Here is a 21104-nt window from a genome sequence, read left to right as displayed (position 1 = left end):
ATACGTATATGTACGTGTACACGCAATTTTTCTTCGAATTAGTCGCACGATAGATCGTCATGTTTCGCGTACAACCCCTTGTTGCAAACAAGAGATCCAGTTGCACGGACAGTCCAGCGTAACAGGACACCAAATGGACGGCATCTGTCAGCATTATCGGCACAAATGACTTTACTAAATCACCGATCCGCCACGCCCTGGACACCGGGTATAGGATTGCGTCCCGGACAACTCTCAGATAGGGAAGCGTATACCTCTCCGAGCCGCGAAACACTAACGAGACGATCATAAATATCCCGTTGGTCGCGGAGTTTTTCAAGCTTTCCGCGGAGGACTTTCCGCTAATTACCTCGTCTGGTTTCCAATTAACGATTTATTAGGTAGAGCAAGGGAAGCGGTGGTCAAAAGCTAATTGGGGCTGGGTGAATTTCTCGCGGATAGTCCCACGGTTTCCAATTAACGATTTATTAGACCGCGATCGCGCCTTAGGAGCTAATTGAAGCGAAAACGTCTATCGCGAGCAGCGCCGATATACATATCAAAGGAGCGTTCGCGGTTTTGGAAAATTTATCGGATCCTTTGTTCTGCTCCTTTTCCGTTTCGTCCATAGATTTTCGCGTCAAACTTTCACGAGGTGAAACTAAAATTCACGAAATTTAATAACATCAAAATTAATTTTCTACCGAATTATTTGTTAATAGGCGTGAATTACGGTGTAGGAGTTAATGGAAAGATCGAACAGAAAGAGGAGAAAACAAACTTTCCAAAAAAAAAAAAACAAATCACTTTAATTACCAGGTGATTTCAATTTCTCCTGATTAGAAAATTAAGAAAGATCAAATTCATATTTATCGATTCTTCGTCGAAGGAATTATCGAGTTAGGTTCGTTCTCTACCTGTAGAACAAACAAACTCCGCTGATTTAAACTGACAATAAAAATCGACGGGAAATTGATTTATTTGCGCCCGATGGCAGTGCCGCAAAGAGGCTGAAGGTTTTCTCATAGGTGCACACATCGTGATACGTAACTGCGTATCGCGTAATCACGGGATAACTGGCTGTCGTTGCTTGCTGATGTCGTCGCAGGGGGTCCCGGACCGGATAATTTCATTACTCCGTGCTCCGCGGGAGTTATTCCCCTCTCTCCGCCATTCAGAGAATCGAGCTCGAAGCTGGCTGATGAGTAATCGCGGCAACGCGTCAGGTTGTTTGCAAAATAACGCTCGAAACACCGTTCTGTCGTTCATTTTCAATCAGAGCATCTATTTCTGCATCCTACTTTTCATTCGTCGATCTTCTAGAAAGTGCTAGACTGTAACGACCATTCACAGCCGCTCTTACGTCGTGCACAGTGGTGCTAAACGTTTACCGATTGAAAAATCAAGACTTCGTATTGAATAACAATTCGTAGAAGCTTTCTATCCATTCACACTGAACATTTTCTCACATCTATCTCCTTCTAAGTATTCTCACATCTGTCTTCCTCTGTACTTCGTTTTATATTCTTCATACGGGGTTAGTTTCCGCGAAAAAAGCTTTTTGATCCTTAGAGATACGCCAGGAAGCATTCTAATCCTGGAAAACGCACCGTAAACCTGTCCAATCCTCGAAAACACACCGCAACGATCCGCGTAAAGAAAAGTTTTCCGGCGCCGCGGCAGCCTAGCCTCGCGGCCCTCTGCATCTCTTCAGGGTGCACCGTGTATAATCTGTAATCGGCCAATCAAGGCGTTCGAGCAAGCGCCTCTGCCTGCTCTCCGTTGGCCCTGCTACCGTCGCATCGGGTTTCTTGTCATCGCCAGCAACATGGCGCCTACAGAGAGCCTTCAGAGACTCTTCCATCTTCCCTTCGTTGCTGGTCTCCTCCTCCTTCGCTTCGCGAGTCAGCTTCGTCTCTCCCGCTTCGTCGTCTTCTTACCCGCGCCTTTCTCTCCCTCCTTGCGTGTTTCCCTCTCGGTCTCTCGATGCGTTCGACTTTGCCACGGAAAACGACGACGAAGAAGACGAAGATGAAGACGAAGAAGAGAGAAACCAGTGAGGCCACGCATCTCTTTTTCTTCGGGGCTTCAATTTGAGGACGTGGTAGCGCGCGTTCGTGCCGCCGTGGCTCTTACACCAACAGAGAGAACTTGGCAAGAGAGAGAGAGAGAGAGAGAGAGAGTAGTGCTTGTACACGCGAAGTACACACTATCACGAAGGTAGATACGTGTACGTGCAAAAGGGATAGACACGTATAGACGTGGATACATAGGTACCAACACGAACGTCTGCGTTCCTGCCACGTACCTTGGGCGTGGTGGTTCCTTTTTCTTCGTCTTCGCCGACCAACGTGGCCGATCTCTCCTCATTGGCCCTGGGAATGCCAACGCGTCGAAACGAGATTCGAAAGTCGCGCATCCACGAGGGAAGCGGCACGCCAAGTGAATTCGAAATCTGAATCTTCACCTGTGCTGGATCCTAACCACTCTTCGATAACCTGGAAGAACGCTGCTCCTCCTCGAAAAGTTACACGGGACAAACTCGTTCTTCGATTATCGTGGTGCGGTGCACAAAGGATATTCGCGGATTTTCTCACACTTCGCCACTTTTGGCCAAACATTCGACTGAAATCGTCCCTCAAACACAGTGCAAGTTTTCCCCGTTTACCTCAGACCGAAACTTCCACTATGAGGACGCTCTTTCGAGTCAATTCCGGCTACGTACGAAAATTCAAGTGATCTAAAAATCGTCACAGAAATGAAGTTCCAGCGATGCAACGAGGATCGAGAAAAAATGTCACAAGTGCATCGAGGATTACTTCCAAAGGCGAGAAAATTGCCGCTGAACGAATAATCTATCCCGGAGAATTTCGAACAGAGCGAACACGTCTTTTCTGTCTCCCCGAAAAAAGACACACTCGAAACGATACTCTTAGGGGTGGTAACATTCTTCGCGTGTGTTACGGTATCTCGTCACGGTGGTGGATTCTATCGAGAGAAACACACGCCTGCTAGGTGGATCATCCTCTATGCCTCTCCTGTTATTTATTATTGAAGGAACCACGAGGGAGCTAGAGATAGCTGACGGTATCGATATCGAGCCACCCCTTAGCCAGCATCGATCAGTTAACTCCTACGCTACGGGAATAAGATAATGCTGTCACTCAAGGGGCGATATATAAAACCATCGATCGATCGACGGTGTAACGCCTTTCGCTGCGTTCTCAGCCGCCGCGCCGCGCCGGGGGAACTTCGAGAATTCCAGCGAGAGATTTTTCCGTTCTCCCTTGGTGAAAAACTTTCTAACGTAGAAATGCCTCGTACCAGCCTGATGGATTTGTTGATTCTGTTTTGCGGAATGTTTTTAAAACCGGAACCGGGAATCGTTCCACGCAACGAGTGCCTCGCGCGTTTGCCCGAATACCTTGTTCGATCGTGATTAATAAGCGGCTGGCACCGGTTCGTCGCGATCGAGGCCTCCGGAGGATCCTTGTCGATCGAGCACGCGATCCGTCCGCGGAAAATTTTTGGAATTAACGACTGCATAACTACTATCCATGCTTCGGTGCACGTAAAAACGGGTTGTGGTGTGGTTTCAGATCGCGAACGAGGTGGAAACGAGGGGGATGAAGGATAGAGAAATTGAAGATGAAGAAATTAGGAAGAGACATTTTTACAATAATTCTCTACTTTCGATTGTTAAAGAGAAACGAGATTGCTTAATTTTCTTCTGTCTTTATGCAATTTCTACCTTGGACTGGTATTAACAAAAATGTGGAAATATACAGGAATTGCTCGGATTTTTCCCTTTTCCCAGCTACCGGCGTACTAGAAGCCTACGTAACACCGGATCACTTACGAAACGTGGTCGTGGCAGACGTCGATCCGCGAATAACCACGCGTACATGTGTCTCTCCGCCCCGTATCTCCACCTTTCCCTCGCTTTCCGCTCGTTTATCTGCGTCCATTTATCTGCCTATCACTGGCGTCGCCTGGCGTACACATGCCTCCGGTGCTACTTTAGCGAGCCTTTCGTCCGTGCTTATCGTTACAGATCTGCGGGAGATAAAGGACTCAGTTTCTCGCCGTTCCAACAACGAATTGACTAATTAACGATAGTGTGTTCTCTATCACGGATGGATCCTGAAAATTTCGATAAAAACTATCGTTTGTCGCGTATCTGTATTAATCCTGGATAAACATTGTCCGTGAATATTTCATTCTGATTCATAACTATTATCAGCTCGGTAGATTTCTTTGCCTGTCTGTCTTTCTCTCGTTCTTCGTCTAATCTTTATTATCAGATTCGACGATGGATTCGAAGTGGAACTCGACTTGCGGTCGAGCTTGCCACGACGTCGCTGCGAGTTTTGTAGGTTAGATGTATTAGATAATGGGGGCCCGGTCTCTAGTCGCGGAACAATGGCTCGAATATAATTGATGATTCTGCTGGACGGACTCGCGTATGAATCATTAGGCGAACGCCGCTCGTTCAGCCCCGGCGTTAGGCGACGGCCGCGTGAAAGTGGTGCGCCAACTTCGACGCGAATGTCAGGCGCATTGTGTTCGCGGCGCTAGGCGGTCCGCATGGTAATGGTAATTAATATTTACCCGCTCGTCCTGGGAAGAAAGAGCTTGGGAAAATCTGGGATTTTCTTTTTTTTTAACTCAGACCGCGAATTTCTCCGTTGAAAAATATTCTAACTGTTGTACCAAAGTTTCTCTTCCTGAGAAAGAAATTGACTTTTCATTGATCTTCGTTATCTCCCTGTCCTCAAATATTAATTAATGGGTTCAAAATTGAAGCAGAATCGCTTAAAAATCTGTGAATATTTTTCCAACGAATTTTTCCATTGAAAAAGTATTCCAAGTATGCCAAAATTTCTCTTCTCAATAAACATTGTGTCAATCATGTTATTTAGAGTCTCCAAATAAGAATCATAATTACCTAAAAATTCGCTTAAAAATCTGTGAATATTTTTCCAACGAATTTTTCCATTGAAAAAGTATTCCAAGTATGGCAAAATTTCTCTTCTCGATAAAAAATAAAATTTTTCGTCAATCGTGTTACTTAGAGCCTCCAAATATGAATCATTTAGTGACACAGTACCTCCCTTTCCCCCGCAGCCAAACGAACCGCAGAAAAATCGAAGGCGGGCAATTATTCCAGTGATCGAACCATCAGAAAACGACCGAATCACCTAAAAACCGTATCGAAGCGTACTCGATACAAAATAGCCTTCGATCGTCTAGCTGGAAGGAGGCCGATTAACCGGCTCCGTACCTTTTCTTTCCTACTCTCCAACCAGCTTTCTTGCCTGTCTCTGTCGTGCCCCTTTCTCCTACCTTCTACTCCTTCCAATTCTCTATCCAAGTAACCGGCATTGAACCAGCTTATCGTTACTATTATCTCATCGACGTGTTGGCCGGTTTCGTGCGTGTCAAGATAGGGATGTGTCCAGTTATCAGGTACCGGTAGAACGTACAGGCGTGCTGTGATCAGGGTGTTCGTCAGCCTCTTCGCGGCTTTTATCGACGTACCAGCAATAAAACTAACAGAGGTTCGAGACCGACGTGTCCCTCTATCGGCTTGTATCTGTCGACCAGCGGCTACAAATGGGAAAGTTTCTCAGCTAGGCACGCGATCCGCGGCATGGCACGACTTATTATTCCGCGGACGTTTCGTGCTCGCCCACACGCGCGCCCTTGTGTATTTTCGTACATCCCGGGCTCTGCGATTCACGTGAACCGCGCACGACATTGTTTAATTCAATTTTATTCCGGTCCCGGGGCTCGTTAACCCGCTCGGCTAGTTTTATTTTCTCAAGGATCCGGCTATCGTTACGGGGCGAAATGTAGCACTTTCGTGGGACGATGTATTTAACCCTCGGTTCGCCTAGTAGAGTCTGACAAACGTAATTTGTAATTGGGAAAATGACAGGTCGAATGGAGAATGCCAGATTTCTCTCAATTTATCAACTTTTAATTCCCTTCACCTTCAGATCTGTTAACGAGGTTTTAGTGATTTGAAGATTCGAAACAACGCAAACAAGGATTCTAAATTTTTTAACTTAGGGTGTTGGGTAAATTACAGTGAAAATTGGTGAGATGGGGTAGTTTCAATAGCTGTGCAAAATAATGTGAATATGGATATTAATTATCACAGAATTATGATTAACCCTTTCGCTACGGCAAATTTTAGTATGTAACACAAGTGACAAACTTTCGTTAAATTAAGGTGGAAATACTTGTAAGATAAAATTGAAGATTAAATTAGGCCAGAAGTGTACAAAAACGCGCAAACTGTACAGTGTGAGTTAAGGAGGATGTTAAAAAAAGGCCAATTTTGGCATAGGGCCGGAACGAAACAGAATTTGCATTTCTTAACTATGTACCCACTATGAAAGCCAGAGGGAAAAGTATGTATATGTATACAAAGTTCTGTCGAACTACGCGTAGGTTAGAGACGTCGAGTGTCCGCGTAGATGGGAACTGCACTGCGTGTCAATTGTCGTATATTGTCGTTAGACTAATAACAAACAAAGTAGGTCGTGTGTAAAGACTTAGTTGTTTACTAAGAGACAGTGTTTTTCCAGAAAAGGATAGAATATGTAAATGTCTCGGGGAGACAACAGTAAAAAAACTAATTTCTCGTTGCTTCACAGCTATAACACACCTTATTACAAGAAAAATAATCTTAGAATGCGATAAAACGAAATTGTTGCAGTAACTAATCTAATTAGCTATACGGAGGCTCTCCTCTATTTTCAATTAACTCAATCATTCGATTGTGTACGTACATATTATTCACGCATACGCACACCGTGAAACTGTAGCTGTGTAGCTCGCAGAGACACGCTTCTCGTTTCATTTTTCTCCCAAGCTGAGCTGTTCGTTGTGTACTTGAATTCGGTGCACTAGCTTCTTGTATGCAGCGGCACTTAATTCACAAGAACGAATATGCTAAGTACGTAAATTGTTCGCGTTGTTCGATGTATTCCCTACAAGACTAGAATCGCGCAGTATAAGCGACGTTCGTCGAGGCACTCGTTCGACAGCCTGGTAAACACTGACTGAGGACGAGTCGTCCTGCCCGATTTCTAATCGCTGTACGCTCGCAACTGTTCTGAGAAAAATTTTAGGCCTTAACTTCTTAGAACTCGTGATATTGCTCGCGAGCTAAACATAATAAACGCGAACCTAGGTCGCTGTACATACATCGAGCCAAACATAAAGCTAGCTGCCCTTTTTAGAGTAAAACTATCGCGAGTTGCTCTCGAGAGTAACTGTGTCTGAGAGTGACTGTCTGAGAGCATCGCTCAACTCGCTCAACGTATGCCAAATTTGGCCTTTTTTTAACATCCTCCCTTCAAAGCGTCTATAGGCGCTAACGGTAATGGAAGGGTTAAGAAGGGGTAAAATTCTTTTCTCTAAATTTATGCAAATTTCCCTTCGAAGAGAGAGAAAAACGAAAGAAAGTGTTCCTACGGTAATACCCAGATCTGAAAACCTTCAATTGGCAGCGGAGAAAAAGAAAACGGACAATTCGTTCCCCCAAGAGGCAACATTGTACGACACAAATGAGAGTAGTAAAACTACTACATGTGCGCACATCCTTTTATTCGACCAGTCCAGGCTGTTTTATTGTACGATGTCCGGCGACAGCATCGTCGATGGCAACGACACGGTTTAAACTTTCCCTCGGATTCGACGAAAGTCGTCGTACACGATGCAACGCGCCGCAGGATTGATGTTTCCGTTGTCTAATGGGCTGCGTTGTCGCTATAATCATACGTCTTCGTGGTTCGCTGTGTACTTTCCTTCACCCAGATACTCCTGACGGTTTTTACTCGATCAACGTTCCACATAAATATTGCCTCAGTCCCTGAGTTTTCTTCTGCATGCACCGCACCGTGCATATTTTGTCAACCTTGACACAATATCGACCTCGGTACGAAAAACAATTCGCGTCATATTTCCAACTTCTTTCCTCGTCTTTCGATTCGAAGAAGAAAAAAATCTCACACCGATTAGTAATCTCACATAGTAATCACAATTCGACGTCCTCGTTCAACCCCTTGCAAACCCAAAGAGTCGCCTTAAAGTGTCCTCGAAGTTCCCAAAAATTGAATCCCTCTCACCAAAGTAGCATCTGTAACTCGCTAATAATCGATATTTGCACGAGAACGACATTAGCGCGCCTAATGATAGTAAACAAAAGATAGATATCGCGTGAACTTTTCTTTTCCTTCTGAAATTGAAATTAAATTAAACCGTTCAGCAGTTTATGCCTGCCGGGGTTAATATTTAACGCCTTTAATAACGTGCAGCATATTGTTTTTTCTTTTTTTTTCTTTTTTGCACACTCCAGGGAAACGCGCTTAAGCGTTCTCTCCCCTTTCGATAAAAATGTGAATCCAGTAATACTAGTTTTTCTGCCAAGCTACGAAACTCGCGGCGCTGTTTCGCCTATGCTTGGCTGCTATTTCGCGCGTGTCATACACGCCTGACGTAATTACGTCGCGTACACACACAGCTGCGTTGCGTTGGCCCGCGGTAAAAAAAACAGAGAAGGCAATTAATAGTGTTCAATGGGGCAGGACAAGAAAAATCGGGGAATTCAGTCGATTCCGCGAGATTCAGCGGGCTCGCCCGTGCAAATCCTGCTGCTTATCCTTGAAGCGATTGCTCACTTTTTTTTCCGCCAGACATCCGTTTAACCACCGACTACTACTAATCTTTTCCCTTCGACTGTTTCACGGTTCTATCAAATCTCGCGACCGCAACAGTTTTTACGCGGCGGTAACGCAATATCAACAGGAAGGGATTAATTCTCGAGAACGATTTCAGGGAATAAAGAAAAACTTCGTTCGATTCTGCGGTTCGCTATGGAAGTATCAAGCCAAGTCTTTCGGGGGTTCGTGACGACGGTCGTTTCGTACGAGACATTCAATTTGACTGGTCTTGTCGCCTAATTGGTGCCTTCGATCAATTAGGGATGATGGAATTCGACGTTACCCTATTTCAACTTTTCTCTGTCGTGGACTTAGATTGTTTCGTTTAGCTTCCCAGAGTTACCCTAATCTGTGTCACGTTCTTCTATTATGTGATGTTGATAGAACGCATTATATCTTTCCGAACATATATTAATGAGTGCGAGATATGCGACATGTATTATGGATATAAAACGGAATTACGTTTAGACTCAACAGCCGTGACACATATTTTTAATCTCTTAAATATCCTACCTTGCATCAGGCAACGCACACTATGATGACTTTTGTTCAAATAAAAAAACTATTATATATGCCAATTTATTATCCGTTAATTATTCTCATTTCGATGTTCTTCGTGTAGTATACCAAAATAATAAAAAATGTACCACTTTCAATTCTCGTTGTTCCACAGTTAAAGACAAACGTCTGCCTCCAAGAGTTAAGCTAGTCTCCTATAAAAAGTTCTAAAGTTAGGAAATTTTTGAAAGACCGCGAGAAGAAAGCAGGTAGATAGAGAAAAAACGAGCACAGATTTCGCACTTTTCCAATCGGGAGAAAGGAAAAGGAAGGTAAAAGAAGGACGGAAACACGTCTTTCCTTTATCGATGGCTGCCAAGGTGTCCCCCCTCTTTCTCCCCTCTGGCTGGCTGGCTCATGAAGAAGCAGAGACGGCCGATAATTATTTTCACGCAGCGGCGTGTGCATGTACGTGGATCGAAAGAGCTGGCGTGCCTCGCGGGACCTCCCACAGTGCCTCAAATACCAATAATTACCGGCAGACGAGTTCGATGTTTGCAGAAACGCCGGGCCGCCGCGATTCCTCGCGTCCACCACGCGAAAACCAGCGCCACCGTGTCGACGGAGGATCGAGGGGGCGCCACGGGGAAGGATCGTTCTCCTTCTTCCTTTTTTTCACCACCCGGTGTATCTCTCGCGTCGCGTGTACACGATGATTTCTCGGAGAGGTGGACGCGCGCGTCTCTGAAGAATTCCCTTTTCTCCTTTTCCTGCCCCCTACTCTCGACGCACTCGACGAACAACCCTGAGGACTGGTTTCTCGGAAAACACCTAGACGAAGCGATCAAAGATTCGTTTCGGTGGAATTGAAGTAATTGTTCTACGATTGCGGTGGAATTTTCTCGAATTTTGTACCCTTGAAATTGTCGCTTGCTTTTTCTCGGATGAAGACACGTTATTTAATGCTAAACGCACCACGTCCGGTTTTTAAATTTCATTTAAAACCACGCCTCTGTTTCTTCCCGATCTTGTTAAAGATAAAACTGTAAATATGTCGTTTCCTATATCCAACTGACAATCGCCTGTGTTCCTTTCGGAGAAGTATAATTATTTCATATCCGGTCATCCGACCGCCTACGGTAAGAATAGGTATACATAAAGTGTCGGTACGTTTAGTGTTAATAGACGTTGTTTTTTCGGTTTGGTTGAAATCCTGTCGAAGTGAACAAACGAAATTTCTTCGCGATGCGAAATTCGGTGGATAGTTGCAACTATAGAAGAGCAACGCCGGGTTACAATGGTATAGGCTGCGTAGATAAAGCGTACGTTTAACCTACTTCTTTTATCACATTGACACTACCCCACCGGGTTACGTAACCGGCATTTCACTGTGCCAATTGAAGGTTAATGAGTATAATCACGAAGGAGCTGCACAGTTCACAGACGATGCATAAGCATGCCTTCTGCTTAATTAAACGACCAGCACAGATTCACTTTCTGTTCATTAACCCCTCTCTCTTCTCCCTCGAGGAATTATTCCATAATGTTCAACTCGACGAGTAACAACTTGGAGGCACCATAACGTTCACCCTAGCCACTCTCTCCTTTTTCTCGTCAAGGTTCAAAAGAATCGAACAAAGGAGCTCGAACGAGTGTTCGACTTTCCGAGAAATTATTACGAAGTGGAAACTAAAAATACCTCCGACGAGGAGAGAACTGAGCAAACGCGGTCCCTCGGGTAGAGAACCACGGCAGAGTCGAGAAGAATTCGCGCAAAACAGGCTCGAGGGGTTTCGACCGGCAGAAGCGCGCGCCCTCTTCCTTCCTCCCTCGTGCGAGGAATCCCTGTGCACCGAGTAGGGAACGAAGAAAGCCTCCACCTCCCGTTCCCCGCCTTCTTCGAAGATCTTTCAGGAAGATCACCGGCGGCGCAATGCGTTTCGTTTGTGGCGCGCGCTTGCACCTGACCAACTTTATGGTAAAAGGCCACCACAAGCTAAGCGATATCAACGATGATCCAGGACCCTTGCTTTGCACTCTGACCACCATCTTACACACACACATACATCTGACAGGCATAGGAGAAACAGAAGAAAAGAGTAGGTGGCGATGTTAGAGCATAATGTTGATGGTGGTGGAGAGTGAGAGAGAAGGAAGAACGGAAATGTAAAGAGAGGAAGGAAGAGAAAGAGAGAGAGCCATGGCTCAGCCAAGCTTGGGGTACACACACATTATTTCAATGTTGGCAGTAATGCCTGTTATTAAGCGATGATAATGATTGGTATTATCGCGGGTTGGGAGCAGCACTGGTAGCAGCGGATATAAATCATCCTTACTTCCTTCTTGCTGGCAGTGGCCGAGCTCCGCGAGAGCTCACCTCCATGCCAAGAAGCTGTAAATAACCTGGCGAGTTGCAGCACACGGCGTTACTTGCCGCCAGGAGGTAAAGGAAAAGGCTTCCTCCTGGCACTAACGCTTTTCTCTGTGTTGGTGAATCGGTCTTAGATAGGTCGTAGTTAGGCCTGCAACGTCCTTCTCTTCCCTTCCGTGCTACCCTGCTGCATACGACTTTCCCTTGCCTCTCTTTCACGCCAGACACTAGAGACTATGTATACCATACAAGACCCCGTACACTTCCGTTCTCTTGCCTCTCTTGCCGATATTACGCATCTCGTTAACGTGAAGCGTTAACGACACGCAATCCAAACCACACCACTTGGAAACGTCCATTTCACCGTTGAAATTCTCGCATAGAAAATGTTTCATCGTCGTCCGTTAAGGGATGATTCACACGATTCCCACGAGTAGGAAAACACGAGATCCTCGCATAGACGCGGGGGTATAGTAATCGCCGTGATTCCATATTGCTTTCCCTTCGGTTCTTCCATCTTTTTCATCCTTCGTCGGGGTTTTCTTCCTCGTCTTCGTTGTTTCTTCGCACCGGATTCACCAACCCTCCTTCTCGGCCATAAATCATCGTTCGGCGCCGACGATCGAATTCACGATACCCACGTCCCTCTCTTTCTCTCTGGTTTCCTAGAACGACGAGCAACAACAACAACCGTCCAGAGGAGTTTCGAAGTTTCCATCAAGCCGAGCGCAGCCGTCTTGATGGTCCACCTTCGCTCTCGACCTACGCGTGTGCGTGAGCCACGACTCCTTCTTTAATCCAGACACCGAGTGTGTGTCTAGGTTAGCTTAGCTACGTGCATTCGCGAGCTTCGAGGAGTCCCTCTCGTGCACGTAGCTAACGGTAAGGTTGAGGGGGTGGGCAGGGGGCACGTTCAGGAACGCCCACGCGTATCTCGATCTAATAAATCCAACATTTCGCCGGTAAATCCGAGCCCCTCTCTCTCTCTCTCCTGGCAAGTCGCGCACGATCCGCTGGAAAGAATGAGGATCTAAGAATTCGAGGAACAGGGAACATCCAAAGTGGACTGGCTCCCTCTCGTTTCGCCGTGAAACGAGCTATTTTGCGGTGAGCCTGTGTTATAATTACCGGGGAAAGGGTTAATTTCGTTGATTAACCCTGACATGTAGATTTTCAGGCTTTCGATGATCTAGGTGTTGAGTGCTTAAAGTACGAGGCAATTTCCCCCCTTTGTCAAGCTTGAGATGAACTGTGATAATATTTTATTACAATTAACAAATTTTTAATTAATAGCGTACATAAATGTTTTCTGTGATCCTGAATTAAAAATGTGCGTCGTGCTGGTAATTAAACAAGTTGGATCGAACAGCTCGAGAAGTTGGCAAAAAAATGATACGGTTAATTTAGCGTTCGCGTGGAGAGTTCGAAAAAAACGAGAAAGGTACACCGGATGTCGTGACGCGAAAACTATAATTTCCATCGAGATTTCTTTCTTTCACGACGTACGCGCCCAAACCTTCACTCTCTCGTCGAACGAATTCCACGAATCCTGGCGATTCTTTATCCAGTGGAACGACAGAGAAATAGAAGAAGAATCCCTCGCGAGTTTTGCTATCCGGTAACGAGGCGTCCCAGTTCGAAAACTCTCGCGATTCGCACGCGAGCGTGCGAGTATCGGGCTAGTTGCGAGTATCACCTGAGTTGTACGACTTCTCGGAAGGATTTCAAACGAGGAGGAAGAAGGAGGAGAAGAAGGGAAGTTCGTGTCAAGTCCGGTGGGAACCTCATGGGGAAGTTTTAATGGCGCCCTAACGATCGAATTATGCGTTTCGCGCGAATCTGTCGATGAAACGTTCCCCCCTTATCGTCCCTTACTATCCGCTCGATTTTTCTTCACAAATTCGTCGCTGAATTGCTCTCAACCCTTTCAGGGCGATGAACTCGTGCATTAATTCAGAAAAATAAAAAAGTGAACGCAAGACTCGTATTTTTTGAGGAATAAAAATACTCGTGTAGGTTTGAAGAAAATATAATTTAATATATTGTACAAGTAATCAAACGGTACGTCCTCCATAAAGGGTTAATCAAGCACATATTAGACATTGCGCGATAAAGTGAGGCAATGAAAAATTCTGAAACCCGGCAAGTGTTTCCCCATCGATCTTTTCGACCGAAAAATGTTTCCAAACGCTAATAACAAGTACCTCACGAATATTCTTCATCACACACGCAACGTAACAGCAAAATTTAGAAAGCAGTCCAAAGTAGACATTCTATAAATCAAGCTGCTAAGCACGAAGAATACAAAAACACAAAGTACTCCATAAGTCAGCCTACCAATTCTTATCTCACATTTCACAACGAAACAACTCATTCACGAACTCCACAAAAATACCACAGCTTCCACAATTGTCCGAATGTCCAAGTTTAAAAAAAAAGAAGAAGCGACGATGTCCTTCTATCGTCGATACACCCTAAAAACCACAAGATGACAGTCACGAAACGACTCCGGAGGTGCTCTAAAGTGACACCGTAGACCCAGCTCACGAAACGGTCGGATCGTGCGGGGTTACCGAACTCCCGTGGTCCCCGTGCAAAAACCCGGGAATTTGCAAAAATGAACAATTATAGGAATCCAGAGTAGTCGTCCTGGCTCTCCCTACCCGTGCCACCTCGTCCTTCTTCCCTGCCTTCTCTCTCTCCGTTCCTCCGACCAGTCTGCTCTACTCGCGCGGCAACCACCTCGACGAGTTGGAGGGAGGACGAATGCGCGGGTCGTTTGAAGTGGCAGCGTCCCCGCGCTTTTGCTTTCTCGGTTTCTTACCGAGTTCTGCCTTCTTCTTCTTCTTCTTCTTCCACCTTCCCCTCTGTCCTTCTTCCGCCGAGCAGCGACAGCCGAGCACACGCACAGTCTGTCCCTTTTCCACCACCAATGTCGCTCTCCTTCAGGTCAGCCCTTTCGGTATTCGTTTGTTTCATGGCGGCTCTCCCCTTCGTGTCTCCCGTCCTTCTTCGTTCTGCACCTCCCCACTGTTCACCACCGTTCGCCTCTTGATCCACAAGCTTCTCGTTCCTCCTCGTACGCCTTCCTCCTCCTATTTGCCGCCACGGCGACCCTATGTACCGCATAGTTGCGGCATTGCTCCAGGCTGGGCCTCGTTTTACAACCCTGCACCAGCTTCGTGGGGAGGTACGGACCTCCGTAGGTGTTCACCTACTCCTCTACACTCGCCGAGAATACTCTTTGTTGCCTCTCGACGCTTCACAATAGGAATTCCTGCGATCCCATATGCACTACGGTGATTTTTTTCGCCGAATCAACCCTCTCGCTGCTGTTCACGCCTGTAGACGTTTGGAAAATTTGCGAACACCGCGTTTCGTAACGAATTAATCGTTCGAGTAGGCAATACAGCCCGTCGCGTTGATGCATGCGCGACGATCAGCGAAACAGCGAATAAATTAGTGAATTTATTAGAGGAGGAGGGAATCTTTTTCTCTCTCGAATGAAGTTCGAACGTGTTCGAAGGGAATTAAATCGACACCCATGCGCCGCATCCTTCCACGTGGGGTTGTTGATATATTTCTGGATAAAAGGCATCGACGATCGCAGCTGTCTTCGCCGGATCATTGGCGAGGCAGGTGCACAGTTACGTAATCCAGGTTACGTGACGTGTTTTATTTTTACTGTGAGAATTTCCGCGAGGCGAGGCACGACCTTGATTGACAAGCTATATCGATTCAATTTATCAGCCTAGGCACGCCGCTTTTTTCTCTACGTACACAGTAAGAAACGATTATTAAGCCGAATGGAACAACTGAGACGACACGACGAAGGTTCCCTCCGGTTTCCACGTGGATTCGTTCCTTAACCGTGTTACGTTTATTTCTACCGAACCGAACACGTCTCGCTTCCGGACTCCGAGCGACGTTAATTGAACGGTAAAAAAGCGTGGTATCTGTAGGAATCGTAAGGGGAAAACGAGCATCTGCAGTCAGGCGACCATCGCACGATGATGACCTCTTCGTTCACATTTTTTCCACGCGGCTTTTTCTGCGATTCGCAACCTGTGCAGCAGAGTGTCTCATTAGAATCTCCCGTTCCAGCGGGAAATATCCAAAGTCTTCCTTTCCACTTTTTCAGGTCGAAATTTTCTTTCGAATTTCAAGTTCGTCGTTGATGAATTTCTTCGTCCAAATTATTCCAAGATGTTTCTTCTTTTTTCTTTTTGTAAATCTCGTCGAAAGAGAAGACACGTTCTTCGAAGAGGACACGAAGAACGTGTCGCTAGATTCCGAGGGTGATGACAAATGTGTCGAGCGATGAATTCGCCATCGGCCGGCACGGCATCGATTATTCATTCGGTACATTGTAAAAATCGAGCAGGCAAAGACACGTGGGCACGGTTCTCTCTCGCCGCTCCAGAAGCCGAACGAACGGACGACGGACAACCGAACGTCCTCTCTTCATTTTGTATTCAGGCTGCGCATGCGCCAGTTGTCACCGCTGACACATCGTTCGTCAATCCGTTTCTGCACACAAAGCTGCGGAAGAATAAAAAGGACGAGGCGGCATCGACTGCACCCTCGAGGAACGTCTCAATCGGCATCGATCGCCGATCGATCGATTCGACCACGTCTTCTTCTTACAGGACGACGTGCAACACTCCGCGAGAGATCTTTCGCAACGACTCCCTGCGAATTCTGTTTGTCCCCGCGATACGACGATATCGTCACCGATATCTGTCATCTTCGCGAGGAACGCCCGAGGAAGAAATGATCCGAGTGTTCGTCGAATTTTCAGGAGTTGAAGAATGTTTTTCTTTGGAAATTTTGTGGTTTGGGAGATATGGAATGTCGAAGCTGGAAAATATTTCAACTGTGCTCGAAGAAGGCTCTCTAGATCTCTGGCACGAAAGGATGACGTAGATGGTTGATTTTATCTCGAGAATTACAGACGCTTTAACGTCTACCGCGGTAATAAACCAGGGAGAAAATAAATCGTTGAAGTTTGTCAAGTCACACCCTCCTTCGAGTCCTTTGAAGTAGAGGTACTTCTTTCTTTCCGATACGTTGCGTCTATTGAAATAATCCCTCTCCTGGTGTAGATACGCTTTGAAATTGAATTTGAAGAATTTTCAAATTTTTAAATTAAAAATTGCAAATCTTCAAGTTCCAACAATTTCAACGAAGAATCATTCTTCACCATCGTACACATTATTTTTTCCTCTCTTCGCTAATGAGACAATCAAACGAATATATGTATGTAGTTGTACAGCACAGTGGTTTGAACAAATTTTCAAATTTTTAAATTAAAAATTGCAAAGTCCCAAGAATTTCAACGAAGAATCACTCTTCACCATCGTACACATTATTTTTTCCTCTCCTCGCTAATGAGACAATCAAACGAATATAGTCGTACATCACAGGCGGTTGGAGGTATCCTTCGAAACCAATTCTCCGATCATCATCGAAGCCATCAATACCAATTACCTGAAAGAAGGACATCGCGGGAACGAGCGATCCTTCGCATCGTCGAATCGAGCAAATGTCGTCGAAGAAGCCTCTGGCCACAATTATTGTCTACCGGTGAGGCGGTCTGACAGCTCGTACGCAATACCAGCGCGACTCTCGTTTCTGGCTAGGGTTATTATAACTGGACGAAGAGTTCCGAAAAAAAGGAGTGATTTTAATGCGCTGTCAGAATCAAGCAGCTTCGGCCACGCTGATGGTATCTCAAGCAGCTGCCGTTTGTTGCCGTTGCTCACGTGAATCCGTCCAACAGCACGCGGCCGAAACAACCGTAGCACGCGTGTGCTCACGCACACCAACCACCGCCGCCGCTTTTTACGCAATCTCTAACTCTCATTTGCTGTTTCATGAAAGATGTAACGCGTTGATGCGCGCCTACTATCTCCTCTAAGTAAGAAGGTAGAGGTCGGAGTGGATCGCCTTGGAGCCCGAGAAGCGCCCCGCCCACCGTCTCGTCTTTGCTCCAAGCCCTTTGCGTTTTGTACTCTTCCTCCAAAACCGTAGGATCGGGGCCCCTGCGCGTTAAGCCCTCCTCACACTGTTCAAAATCGACCTTCGACCTTGGACGAATTTTCAAAAATTTGGGATCGTCGGGCACAAGGAATGATTCAATTACAACTTATGCAAATTAGGGGAAATTTGAAACGTATTTCTGGAGGATTGAAATGTGACGAATTTAGTTATAATTGACTGATTAATTGAGAAGAGTGATACTTTGACTATTCTATGCTACAGAAGAGTGGTATATTTGACTATTCAATAATGGTAAGTTTCTATTCAAAAAATTTTGGTATAAAGGGAGAAAATGGAATTAAAATTTGCTACACCCTTCAATTCATAAGATTGCAGTTTTCACAAATTAATATCTTCAAATTTTCGTATCTTTAACCAAAAAAGGAGAAGCCTTACTTTTCACTGGACCATCAAGGTTTCCTCAAATCGCCGCGTGCGAGTCAGGCTTGAAGCTTCACAACCTTACAAGTTTTCGTCCGCTTTTAACCCAAGAAAGAGAAGTTCACTTTCCACCGGACAATCAAGGTTTCCTCAAATCGCCGCGTGCGAGTCAGGCTTAAAGGTTCACAGCCTTACACCCCGGTATCATACCACTCGCGTTTGGGAGCGCGTAAACCACACCACGAACCGACCGCGATCCATTCAATGCAAGATCCCGGTAGAGCCTATCAGATGCCCTTTGTCGATCGATCCTCTTTGTAAATCGGGCCGCGGTGCTGCTATCGTGTTACCTCTCAAGAGGTATACGTATTAACCAGCGTAGTAACGCTGGAACACGTAGTCCTAATTTGTACACGAAGCTCGGTAGCCGAAATACTGTAAATTACACGGTAACCATCACCCTTCGTCTTCTTTTCTCCCCTTAACTTACAAGGTGACACGTAAATCATTGTCGCATTCGAAAATTCAACAACTTCATCTCTACCATACGTTTCCAAAATTTTTCTTCTAGATTTTCAAAATATTTCACTCAATTTTTAAGTGGCGAAGTGATCTATGGATCACCCTGTATATACTTTAATAAGAATTCAATTAAAACCTCGCGAAATATCTTGGCTCGGAAAGACCGTGGTTTGGTAAATGATACAAACACGAGCGAAAACGTAAAAATTCGTAATGCCACGTTTACCGAGGCAAGTCCATTGGGATCGTGGCTAACGCGGCATCGGTTTCACGGATCGTTAATTTCGTCGTTACAACACGAACCACCCGGTAATAGTCGCGTGCAAAAAACATCCCAGCCGCGGGAACGTTTAATTTCGAATAATTTTCCGGTGTCGTGTACTTTCCTCGGGCTATCAGCAACGTAGAAAAGGAACAAGAAGCGGAAACAAACGAACCTGAAGAGAGAAAAATCCTCGAAATGTCTCAGTGTCTCCAAGACAAGTTACAAAAGTGTCGTCGTTATCACGAGAACGTCGAAAAAGTGAGATGCTACGTGTCTCTTTCACGAAACGCCTATAGCCATCGGAATCGACGATGTCAACGATTGAGGATGACATCGACGCGGTTCTAGTCCTCCTCTTTCGATTCAGATTACGTACGAACGAGCGAAAACTCGACTGTGAGCAAGTGTGTAAAGCGCCTGTACGCGGCAAGTTATCCAGCAATTTAAATGGCAAACTTTTCCCTTACTACCACCACCACCACCACCACCAGGAATAGCAACAGCGTAGAAAACAGCAAGCAACGAGGAACACCACGGTTGATGACGAGGATCGATAGGCGCGCCTGCTGACGATTAGAACTTTCTTTCATTACTAACCCTTCTACGGCGACGTGAGCAACGACAGCGAAACGAGGGCCCAGATTCCTCGTTATTATTAACTCATGCCCGTACTAGGTCGATACACCCACCACTCGACAAACTAAACGACGACCTGGCCGCCACTGGAAACTTACACGCGAGTGACACCGATCCGAACGACCCTTTTTTTTTTTCTCTTTTTCGATCACTCGGATCGAACGTTCCTGGATAATCCAGGATAATCGCTCTTCTTACCCTAACTCCCGGCTAGTTGACTCTGTCGGTCTGACTATGTAGATCGATTTATCTCTGCTCGTTCTTCGTATTTTCGTGAGAACGTAGAAGTAGCATGAACGCATCGATCCTCGCCTATCGAACGTCGCTCATGAGAAACTGCGTCACACTTATGGACTGACTTTGGAGTTCCCTTCGTGTTCTATACTTGGATAGCAGAATTAGGGTTTCGTGTTTCATTTTGCCCTCGTCTTCTATTTTTAACGGTGATAGTTGCGACAATTTTTCTTCGGATCAGTTGGTAGTTGCGAGCGTTATTTTAGTAGAGTGGATGTGACACGCCGAGGGAGACAAAGCAGCAAAACATACACAAAGGCAGGATGCCGGTGCTCCACCACGGTATGCCGGCCAGGAACCTACGAACCTGGCGACCTAGCCTTTCATATCTTGTCTCACCTGCATAATTCACGTCGAGTCTTTACGCGCGAGAGAAAATGGCCGTGGAACGACGAAAAACAACGGTTCCCGCCCCGAAAACAATGGCAATATTCGCGCTTTGAGACAATGATTTAGATGGATTATACATTTCAGCTCTGTTCGCGGCACGCTAAGGAACAATAGTCGGTCTAATTGCTGTAAGGTTCTCGAAGAATCTTAAAAGTTGACCATTTTTCTCTTGTCAAACTGGATTGGAAGTTTCGAAGTAGGTTTTGCACCGTGTTGCAACGCTCGTGTTACAGAGTTCACTGTGACTTTCAATATTCCTCACGCGTGACTTTGATTATTCCAACGATTCTAATCTGCAAATCTTATTTAAGCCCCCTGGCCACCGATTTCATTCTCGTTAATCAACCCTTGTACTCCTGAGCCTAATCTCTTACTTATTTAACTCTTCGTGCGATCAAAAGCCATTGCAAAAATTTGAAAAAATTTCTTCCATCTCTTAATGTATCATACAAGTTTTCACAAAACGAGCGACTGGTTGCGCCACAATTTAATCCGCGCAACTATCGCCACACGTCGACGCAAAAAGCAGGGAGAGAATGGGAAAAAGAAGTTCGACAGGTCACCCTATGGTCGAAACGTATTTCGTGTTCGACACAAATGGACAGAGGGTACCCGTGAGAAAGGGCTATCAGCGCTTTCATAAAACTGCTGCTTTCCGTCCGGCAATTTCTTTCTCCATTTGATAAAGAAGAATTTGCTCTTCTTGACCGTGGCTGCGCCGCCGCCGTTATCCCCCAAGGCAATTTCGCTGTTTTGTCAAGGCGGACACGACAGGTTGTACGCGGGGCCCCTCGAGGAATCCTTCCTTCCTCTCACAGTGGCTTCTTTTCTCTCCCTCGTGTTCCACCTCCTCGTTCCCTTCTATCGTTCTTCTCGTCGAGTCTTGGGATTAGCCTAGCGGAACCGTAGAAACATACGGCGGCTGTGGGAAATAATGACAGGGGCCCTCTCTCTCTCTCTCTCTCCTCTCTCGTGCCTCGCCGTTGCTCGT

The 21104-nt window shown here is 45.8% G+C and overlaps 1 protein-coding gene across 1 annotated transcript in view; it reads left to right on the top strand.

Moving 5' to 3' along the window:
- The window catches only part of LOC108571285 (homeotic protein distal-less), a 101791-nt gene that overhangs the window by 7954 nt on the left and 72733 nt on the right, over positions 1-21104 (top strand). The window lies entirely within an intron of this gene.

Source organism: Habropoda laboriosa, unplaced genomic scaffold (assembly GCF_001263275.1).
Source record: "Habropoda laboriosa isolate 0110345459 unplaced genomic scaffold, ASM126327v1 scaffold57, whole genome shotgun sequence".
Taxonomy (NCBI): Eukaryota; Metazoa; Arthropoda; class Insecta; order Hymenoptera; family Apidae; genus Habropoda; species Habropoda laboriosa.
Note: the sequence above shows the minus strand (reverse complement) of the source record. Positions and strands in the feature narration are given on the sequence as shown.